Source organism: Mesoplodon mirus, assembly GCF_964341445.2.
Source record: "Mesoplodon mirus genome assembly, contig: SUPER_3_unloc_19, whole genome shotgun sequence".
Lineage (NCBI taxonomy): Eukaryota > Metazoa > Chordata > Mammalia > Artiodactyla > Ziphiidae > Mesoplodon > Mesoplodon mirus.
This window is the reverse complement of record NW_028295568.1, coordinates 199,163-209,481: the sequence shown is the minus strand read 5'-3', so window position 1 is coordinate 209,481 and position 10,319 is coordinate 199,163.

The window sequence follows — 10,319 nt, the reverse complement described above, 5'->3', positions numbered from 1 at the left end:
TTGCTGGGGGGCACGGAATCCAACTGGACTCCCACAAGCCCGATACCATGCCCGATGTGGCCACTGCGAAAGCAAAACCTACTACAGGGCTCGACAAAGCGTCAGCATCGCAGTCAACGACTAAGGTGGAGACTGCAGGTGTGGCATGAGGCACCGCAGCGGGTGCTTTGAGCACGGCAGTGATCAAGTCTCCTGCCGCTGAAGAGCGGAGCACGGCCATAGCAGCCACAGCCAGCGACGGGCCCGGAGGAAGCAAAACCAACAGAGCCACTGGGGACACTGCCACAACATCCCTGAGGAGCGGGAAAACGGCCTTGGCAGGTGCTGAGAACAATTCAGAGTATGCTTCCAGCACGTCCACCAGCCTCTCCCCAGGGGCCGGCATGACTGTGGTCGGAGCAGAACCTACCAGCAAGACTGTTAAAGCAAGAGCCGAAAAAGACGATGAGGGGACCCTCGTCTCAAGCTTGCCACAGGAAGGCAAAGTGAGCGAACAAGATGGCAGCTCACAGAGAGTGTCCCAGGCCCGCAAGGGAAGAAGGGAGAGGAGGGAGCACTGGGGAGAGGACAGAGCTCTGACGAGCCCCAAGCTCTGCAGTTCCGTGGAAAGCCACCACAAGGCAGCGGGGAGCAAGACAATCCCCAAAGCAGCTGGCCCGTGCTCAGGCGGCCGCAGAGCCACTAGAGAGGACCAAAAGGCCAAAGGCCACGGCAGCCCAGGGGGCAGGGAGCAGGGCGCTGCTCCCAAAAGCATCAGCCGTGCTCCTATCACCAGTGAGTCCAAGACCTCGCACAAATCGGGCAGGAGCTTATCTCCAGCGCGTTCAGGTCCCACCACCAACATACTCAGCAGGATCAGCTCTTTCTTCAGGAATGTGAGAGCCAGACTTACAAAAAGACAGTGGCCTCATCACAAAATAAACATGGGAGCATCCTGGCGGAGCCAGTGGAAGGGACCCGAGTGGAGGCCATGACAGAGACAGCAGAGAGTGGCCAGGGCCTGGAAATCACCGGTGTGACATCTGAGACCATGGAGACAGTGACCGTTGAAGCCCATCAATAGGACCTAGAGCTGGGAGCTGCAAAGGGGACCAGGGCTCTGGGAAATACCCCTGGAGAGCCCATTTCAGCTTCCTTACTGCAATTTAAATAAAAAAACATACAGTCTGAGAACGCATGCAGTGTTTTGTCTGAATTTCTAGGTCCCGAAGCCCAGCCGTAGCCTCACAGTGGATTCTGTGATGTCAGCTGTGCCACAGTCTGAGACCCAGTGTCCAGGCAAGGGCAGCCCCGCCCCACACGCATGCTCAGCGCCAACAGCACTGCTCCATCTGGCTTCCACTCCTTTCTGGCTTTGCCCCCCAGGGCCATGGCTCAAAGTCAGACTATGGTCTTGGAAGCTCTCCTTCACTATCCCACTATTCTTTTTTTTTTTTTTTTTTTTTTTTGCTGTACGCGGGCCACTCACTGTTGTGGCCCCTCCCGTCATGGAGCACAGGCTCCGGACGCGCAGGCCCAGCGGCCATGGCTCACGGGCCCAGCCGCTCCGCGGCCTGTGGTATCTTCCAGGACTGGGGCACGAACTCATGTTCCCTGCATTCTCAGGTGGACTCTCAACCACTGCGCCAGCAGGGAATCCCCCCCCCTATTCTTTTAATAAACGCTTATTCCCGCTGAAGGTCTGTAAACAGAGCCAGAACAGGACTCATGTCCCCTCGGGCTATTCAGTGGACAGAAATAAGGGCGGCAGTATTAGCTAGCAATCAGAACAGCAAGCACTCTCATCTAGACTTAGCCGTTCCCTGCCCAGGTATATACACTGGAGAAACACACATGGTCTATGAAACAACTCTGAGAATGTTTAGAGCAAAAATATCTTAACAGCACAACATGGGCAACAGCCCAAATTTCCATCAGCAGAATTCATACAGCAGGATAGGATGAGATTGGCATATTCAATAGTGAAAAATAAATGAGCTACACACATTAGCATAGATCAACTTCTCATGGTTTTTAAAAACATCAGAAGAATGGGATACAGTTCCACTCATGGAACCATTCTGAAACAAGCTCAAACAACGGATTGCATAGGGTCCATGTTTAAAAAAACGGTAGCTAAACCTGAGGGAAGAGTAAACACAAAATTGAGGAGAGTTTTCTCTAGGGTGGAAAGGCTAAGTCAAGGAGGTTGACACAAGGCTGTTAGTGCTGCTGGGAATTGTTCTGTCTCTGAAGCAAGATGGTAGGTACACAGGTGTTGTAGTTTTCACATTTTACTAACTCTGAAATCAGGATGGTCCTACAATCACCGTGGCAGTTGTGATGAAGTTATTGGCCAATGCCTTTCTCTTTTAATCACTTGTATTTATGCACAAAAATGATGTCAGAAAGGCTTGGCATCTTTAAAGGACATTTATTTAAGGTAAAGTACAAGAACACTTGTTTGGTTATTAGGAAAAGAAGGAACGATATGCCCATTTTACAGATGAGAACACTGAGGCTCAGAGAAGGTAACCTGCTCCAGTCTCACAATGGGATCTTTGCAGAACAGTGATCCACCAGCCCACTTCTCTATGCAAAGCCCTGTCTGTTGTATGCGAAGGAAGCAAGCAAACAAGCCTGAGCTAGGACCAGCACAAGAACCCGCGGCACCACCATCCTTACCATCATGTTCCAAAACTACAGAGATGAGCATCAATTTTACTAGATTGAGGGGAGGGAGGGGTGGGGGCCGGGAGCCGGTTTTCGAACTTCAGTGAGCTCTCAGCTCTTAGCTGGCCTTATCTCGAGAGCATCCAGTCCACCCTTGAGCTGTGTCTGGCTCCCAGGCTTCTACCTCTAGCCTCTGGCATGACCCGGGCTGCGGCCAGAAACAGGCTCCCACCTGGAATTCCAGCGTTCACTCCTGGAACGTCCAGCATCTAGTCCTCCTCCAGCCACTAATTCAACTTTTGAATGCCCTGCTCACAAGGGTTTCTCCACACCAAATCTGCAGGAACTTTTTTCTTCTGGGGCTCCAAAACCAAATCCTTAAACCTCACATGAGGGAGAGTATTTGTTAGGTCAGAGCATCCTTGTTGATTGGACCTCCAGTTTGTGACTTCCACAGACCTCATCACGGGAGGCTGGGGAGAGGTCTCTTCTGTTGGTGGACGGAATGGTGGGCACTTGGTGGGGAGCACTGATGAGAAAGGGAGCCAGCCCAAGACCTACACATATGCACTGTTTCCCCTGGCCAAACAAGGTTCCTGACCCCAGAATTAACCCAGAGTTTCCCAGAAGACTAGGAGCTGCAGGGAGCCGCAATTAATGCTTTACTCTCCACCAGCTTTTCCTTGGACCCAAGGAGGAGAAATTACAAAAAGATCACATCACACTCCTTTGATCTGATGATTTCCACACAGGCAAGTGCAGGGAAACACTAGTCTGAAGGAAGAAAATGCATTAAAAACACGTGCACAGGGACTTCCCTGGTGGCGCAGTGGTTAAGAATCCGCCTGCCGATGCAGGGGACCCGGGTTCGAGCCCTGGTCCAGGAAGATCCCACATGCCACGGAGCAACTAAGCCCGTGCGCCACAACTACTGAGCCTGTGCTCTAGAGCCCGCGAGCCACAACTACCGAAGCCCGCACGCCTAGAGCCCGTGCTCCCCAACAAGAGAAGCCAAAAATAAATCATAAAATAAATTTATGGGAAAAACAACACGTGCATACCCCTTAGCTGTTTATAAAGTTCTTGAATGTGTGTGCCCCCTTCCGATTCTCACGTCTTTCCACTTTGCGGATAAGCAAGCGGAAGTTCAGAGCATTTGAAGGACTTGCTCAAGGTGGCAGGTGATGGTGCAGAGAGGGAGCTACCTCGGTGCAACAACTTTCAGACAGTGTGCCACCCCGGTCCCGCACACAGGTACACAGATGGTGGAGGAGACAGGACAGCACGAGTCATGATCACAACTCTGAGTGACAAATACAATGAGAGACGTGTGTTTGGGGACTGGATCTATTCAGAGGAGGGGGTCTGGGGCATGGGAAGGAGTTCTGGGTTAGGGAAGGCTTCACAGGGGAACTGGCACTCACCATCGTCCACGTTTACTGAGATTTTATGAAAGGACAGACTAAGGACCGCCACTGCCAACTCTGCCCTATTCGATACAATTAAACCATGAGCTTAAATGGTTCAAATTGATCCCATCGTCTTACATTGCTATAGATTTCATCCAGTAGCTGAATTTGGGGGCGGAAAAGAAAAAGGACCCACACAAAACTTTCCCACTTGAAGACATTTTTATTTTGGTAACGCACCTGAGTCCCTGGCAGGATGGGCCTGTCCTCCGCGGGGGCAATGGGGTGTTTGGGAGAGGATGGGGGCCCTGCCCTGAGGGGGCAGGTGGGGGAAGAGGCAAAGGGCTCTGTGACAGTGATAGGTCACAAAGGGCTTTGTGACACTGATAGGTCACAAAGGGCATCAGAGGATAAATAGGCTGTGCCAGGGGGTTAGGCTGACAAAGTGGTTACTTCTCTCACTAGGACGGAAGTTCACCACAGCCTCTTGGGGAGACAAAAACCCAGAAGCAGAAGTGAGGTGAGGCGGAGAGGGAGCCTACCGTACCTCTCGACACACTTGAAGAGATTCAGCCTGGGCTCCATGCACACTACAGCATCCCAACTGTGATCATCTGGGCCCCTACCCACACCTCTGCCTCTGGGAGACCTGGAGGCAAACGTGGGGGCCTGTGGGGCGGGCTTGGAAGACCTGCCACAGGGCCGCGTGTGTGACGCAGGAGCATCGCAGCTCGCTCTTCTGCCAGTGAGGCCGAGGGAGGGAAGAGCCAGGGAGCCGCCTTAACCGCGCTGCCTGTCGTGATCAAAGACAGCCATGAGTGGGGACTCTCTGCTCCCGTATCACACGGCCCGGAGCAGCACCTGGGTGGACCTGTTCAACACCACCACGGGGAAGCTGCAGCAGCAACTGCACAAGGGCGAATACGACCATTTCAAGTACGCGCCGATATTCGAGAGCGACTTCATCCAGGTAACGAAGAGGGGAGAAGTGATTGACGTGCACAACTGGGGCGGCCTGGTGACCATGGGCATCACATCCACCAGCCCCGTCCTCCGGCTCCCGGACATCATGCTGCTGGCCCAACGGGCCACCGGCTGTGAAAAGCACGCCGAGTGCAGCCAGGCCACCAAGGGCAAGAGCCACAAGGCTGCAAAGACCTTAGAGCTCACCAGGCTCCTTCCCTTGGAGTTCGTGAGGATCTCCACTCACAATCGTGAGAAACAACAGCTGCGCGTGAAGCTTGCCACTGGCCGCTGCTTCTACCTGCAGCTGTGTCCCACTCTGGATGCACGGGAAGACCGCTTCGCCGAGTGGGAACAGCTGATTTACCTCCTGCGACCACCAGTGGACAGTGAAAGCAACACCAATGCCGTTCCCGTCTGGGACATGCCCTGCATGCCTGTGTTCGAGGAGGAGCAGGACGGGAGGAGCCCGGCCGTGGAGGATTTCCAAGGAAAGGGGCATCAGGACCAGGTGAACGTCAGCAGCCTGCACACGTGCCCTGAGGTGGCCGGGGCCATGCCTGCAGCTTTTGCTGGGGGGCACGGAATCCAACTGGACTCCCACAAGCCCGATACCATGCCCGATGTGGCCACTGCGAAAGCAAAACCTACTACAGGGCACGACAAAGCGTCAGCATCGCAGTCAACGACAAAGGTGGAGACAGCAGGGGCGGCAGGAGGCACCGCAGCGGGTGCTTTGAGCACGGCAGTGATCAAGTCTCCTGCATCTGAAGAGCGGAGCACGGCCATAGCAGCCACAGCCAGCGACGGGCCCGGAGGAAGCAAAACCAACAGAGCCACTGGGGACACTGCCACAACATCCCTGAGGAGCGGGAAAACGGCCTTGGCAGGTGCTGAGAACAATTCAGAGTATGCTTCCAGCACGTCCACCAGCCTCTCCCCAGGGGCCGGCATGACTGTGGTCGGAGCAGAACCTACCAGCAAGACTGTCAAAGCAAGAGCCGACAAGGACGATGAGGGGACCCTCGTCTCAAGCTTGCCACAGGAAGGCAAAGTGAGCGAACAGGATGGCAGCTCACAGAGAGTGTCCCAGGCCCGCAGGGGAAGAAGGGAGAGGAGGGAGCACTGGGGAGAGGACAGAGCTCTGACGAGCCCCAAGCTCTGCAGTTCCGTGGAAAGCCACCACAAGGCAGCGGGGAGCAAGACAATCCCCAAAGCAGCTGGCCCGTGCTCAGGCGGCCGCAGAGCCACTAGAGAGGACCAAAAGGCCAAAGGCCACGGCAGCCCGGGGGGCAGCGAGCAGGGCGCTGCTCCCAAAGGCATCAGCCGTGCTCCTATCAGCAGTGAGTCCAAGACCTCGCACAAATCGGGCAGGAGCTTATCTCCAGCGCGTTCAGGTCCCACCACCAACATACTCAGCAGGATCAGCTCTTTCTTCAGGAATGTGAGAGCCAGACTTACAAAAAAGACAGTGGCCTCATCACGAAATAAACATGGGAGCATCCTGGCGGAGCCAGTGCAAGGGACCCGAGTGGAGGCCATGACAGAGACAGCAGAGAGTGGCCAGGGCCTGGAAATCACCGGTGTGACATCTGAGACCATGGAGCCAGTGACCGTTGAAGTCCATCAATAGGACCTAGAGCTGGGAGCTGCAAAGGGGACCAGGGCTCTGGGAAATACCCCTGGAGAGCCCATTTCAGCTTGCTTACTGCAATTTAAATAAAAAAACATACAGTCTGAGAACGCAGGCAGTGTTTTGTCTGAATTTCTAGGTCCCGAAGCCCAGCCGTAGCCTCACAGTGGATTCTGTGATGTCAGCTGTGCCACAGTCTGAGACCCAGTGTCCAGGCAAGGGCAGCCCCACCTCACACGCATGCTCAGCGCCAACAGCACTGCTCCATCTGGCTTCCACTCCTTTCTGGCTTTGCCCCCCAGGGCCATGGCTCAAAGTCAGATTATGGTCTGCGAAGCTCTCCTTCACTATCCCGCTATTCTTCTTATTATTATTTTTTTTTTTTTTGCGGTACGCGGGCCACTCACTGTTGTGGCCTCTCCCGTCACGGAGCACAGGCTCCGGACGCGCAGGCCCAGCGGCCATGGCTCACGGGCCCAGCCGCTCCGCGGCCTGTGGTATCTTCCAGGACCGGGGCACGAACTCATGTTCCCTGCATCCTCAGGTGGACTCTCAACCACTGCGCCAGCAGGGAATCCACCCCCTATTCTTTTAATAAACACTTATTCCCCCTGAAGGTCTGTGAACAGAGCCAGAACAGGACTCATGTCCCCTCGGGCTATTCAGTGGACAGAAATAAGGGCGGCAGTATTAGCTAGCAATCAGAACAGCAAGCACTCTCATCTAGACTTAGCCGTTCCCTGCCCAGGTATATACCCTGGAGAAACACACATGGTCTAAGAAACAACTCTGAGAATGTTTAGAGCAAGAATAACTTAACAGCACAACACGGGCAACAGCCCAAATTTCCATCAGCAGAATTCATACAGCAGGATAGGATGAGATTGGCATATTCAATAGTGAAAAATAAATGAGCTACACACATTAGCATAGATCAACTTCTCATGGTTTTTAAAAACATCAAAAGAATGGGATACAGTTCCACTCATGGAACCATTCTGAAACAAGCTCAAACAACGGATTGCATAGGGTCCATGTTTAAAAAAACGGTAGCTAAACCTGAGGGAAGAGTAAACACAAAATGGAGGACAGTTTACTCTAGGGTGGAAAGGCTAAGTCAAGGAGGTTGACACAAGGCTGTTAGTGCTGCTGGGAATTGTTCTGTCTCTGAAGCAAGATGGTAGGTACACAGGTGTTGTAGTTTTCACATTTTACTAACTCTGAAATCAGGATGGTCCTACAATCACCGTGGCAGTTGTGATGAAGTTATTGGCCAATGCCTTTCTCTTTTAATCACTTGTATTTATGCACAAAAATGATGTCAGAAAGGCTTGGCATCTTTAAAGGACATTTATTTAAGGTAAAGTACAAGAACACTTGTTTGGTTATTAGGAAAAGAAGGAACGATATGCCTATTTTACAGATGAGAACACTGAGGCTCAGAGAAGGTAACCTGCTGCAGTCGCACAATGGGATCTTTGCAGAACAGTGATCCACCAGCCCACTTCTCTATGCAAAGCCCTGTCTGTAGTATGCGAAGGAAGCAAGCAAACAAGCCTGAGCTAGGACCAGCACAAGAACCCGCGGCACCACCATCCTTACCATCATGTTCCAAAACTACAGAGATGACCATCAATTTTACTAGATTGAGGGGAGGGAGCGGTGGGGGCCGGGAGCCGGTTTTCAAACTTCAGTGAGCTCACAGCTCTTAGCTGGCCTTATCTCGAGAGCATCCAGTCCACCCTTGAGCTGTGTCTGGCTCCCAGGCTTCTACCTCTAGCCTCTGGCATGACCCGGGCTGCGGCCAGAAACAGGCTCCCACCTGGAATTCCAGCGTTCACTCCTGGAACGTCCAGCATCCAGTCCTCCTCCAGCCACTAATTCAACTTTTGAATGCCCTGCTCACAAGGGTTTCTCCACACCAAATCTGCAGGAACTTTTTTCTTCTGGGGCTCCAAAACCAAATCCTTAAACCTCACATGAGGGAGAGTATTTGTTAGGTCAGAGCATCCTTGTTGATTGGACCTCCAGTTTGTGACTTCCACAGACCTCATCACGGGAGGCTGGGGAGAGGTCTCTTCTGTTGGTGGACGGAATGGTGGGCACTTGGTGGGGAGCACTGATGAGAAAGGGAGCCAGCCCAAGACCTACACATATGCACTGTTTCCCCTGGCCAAACAAGGTTCCTGACCCCAGAATTAACCCAGAGTTTCCCAGAAGACTAGGAGCTGCAGGGAGCCACAATTAATGCTTTACTCTCCACCAGCTTTTCCTTGGACCCAAGGAGGAGAAATTACAAAAAGATCACATCACACTCCTTTGATCTGATGATTTCCACACAGGCAAGTGCAGGGAAACACTAGTCTGAAGGAAGAAAATGCATTAAAAACACGTGCACAGGGACTTCCCTGGTGGCGCAGTGGTTAAGGATCCGCCTGCCGACGCAGGGGACCCAGGTTCGAGCCCTGGTCCAGGAAGATCCCACATGCCACGGAGCAACTAAGCCCGTGCGCCACAACTACTGAGCCTGTGCTCTAGAGCCTGCGAGCCACAACTACCGAAGCCCGCACGCCTAGAGCCCGTGCTCCCCAACAAGAGAAGCCAACAATAAATAATAAAATAAATTTACGGGGAAAACAACACGTGCATAGCCCTTAGCTGTTTATAAAGTTCTTGAATGTGTGTGCCCCCTTCCGATTCTCACGTCTTTCCACTTTGCGGATAAGCAAGCGGAAGTTCAGAGCATTTGAAGGACTTGCTCAAGGTGGCAGGTGATGGTGCAGAGAGGGAGCTACCTCGGTGCAACAACTTTCAGACAGTGTGCCACCCCGGTCCCGCACACAGGTACACAGATGGTGGAGGAGACAGGACAGCACGAGTCATGATCACAACTCTGAGTGACAAATACAATGAGAGACGTGTGTTTGGGGACTGGATCTATTCAGAGGAGGGGGTCTGGGGCATGGGAAGGAGTTCTGGGTTAGGGAAGGCTTCACAGGGGAACTGGCACTCACCATCGTCCACGTTTACTGAGATTTTATGAAAGGACAGAGTAAGGACCGCCACTGCCAACTCTGCCCTATTCGATACAATTAAACCATGAGCTTAAATGGTTCAAATTGATCCCATCGTCTTACATTGCTATAGATTTCATCCAGTAGCTGAATTTGGGGGAGGAAAAGAAAAAGGAACCACACAAAACTTTCCCACTTGAAGACATTTTTATTTTGGTAACGCACCTGAGTCCCTGGCACGATGGGCCTGTCCTCCGTGGGGGCAATGGGGTGTTTGGGAGAGGATGGGGGCCCTGCCCTGAGGGGGCAGCTGGGGGATGAGGCAAAGGGCTCTGTGACAGTGATAGGTCACAAAGGGCTTTGTGACACTGATAGGTCACAAAGGGCATCAGAGGATAAATAGGCTGTGCCAGGGGGTTAGGCTGACAAAGTGGTTACTTCTCTCACTAGGACGGAAGTTCACCACAGCCTCTTGGGGAGATAAAAACCCAGAAGCAGAAGTGAGGTGAGGCGGAGGGGGAGCCTACCGTACCTCTCGACACACTTGAAGAGATTCAGCCTGGGCTCCAGGCGCCCTACAGCGTCCCAACTGTGATCATCTGTGCCCCTACCCACACCCCAGCCTCTGGGAGACCCGGAGGCAAACGT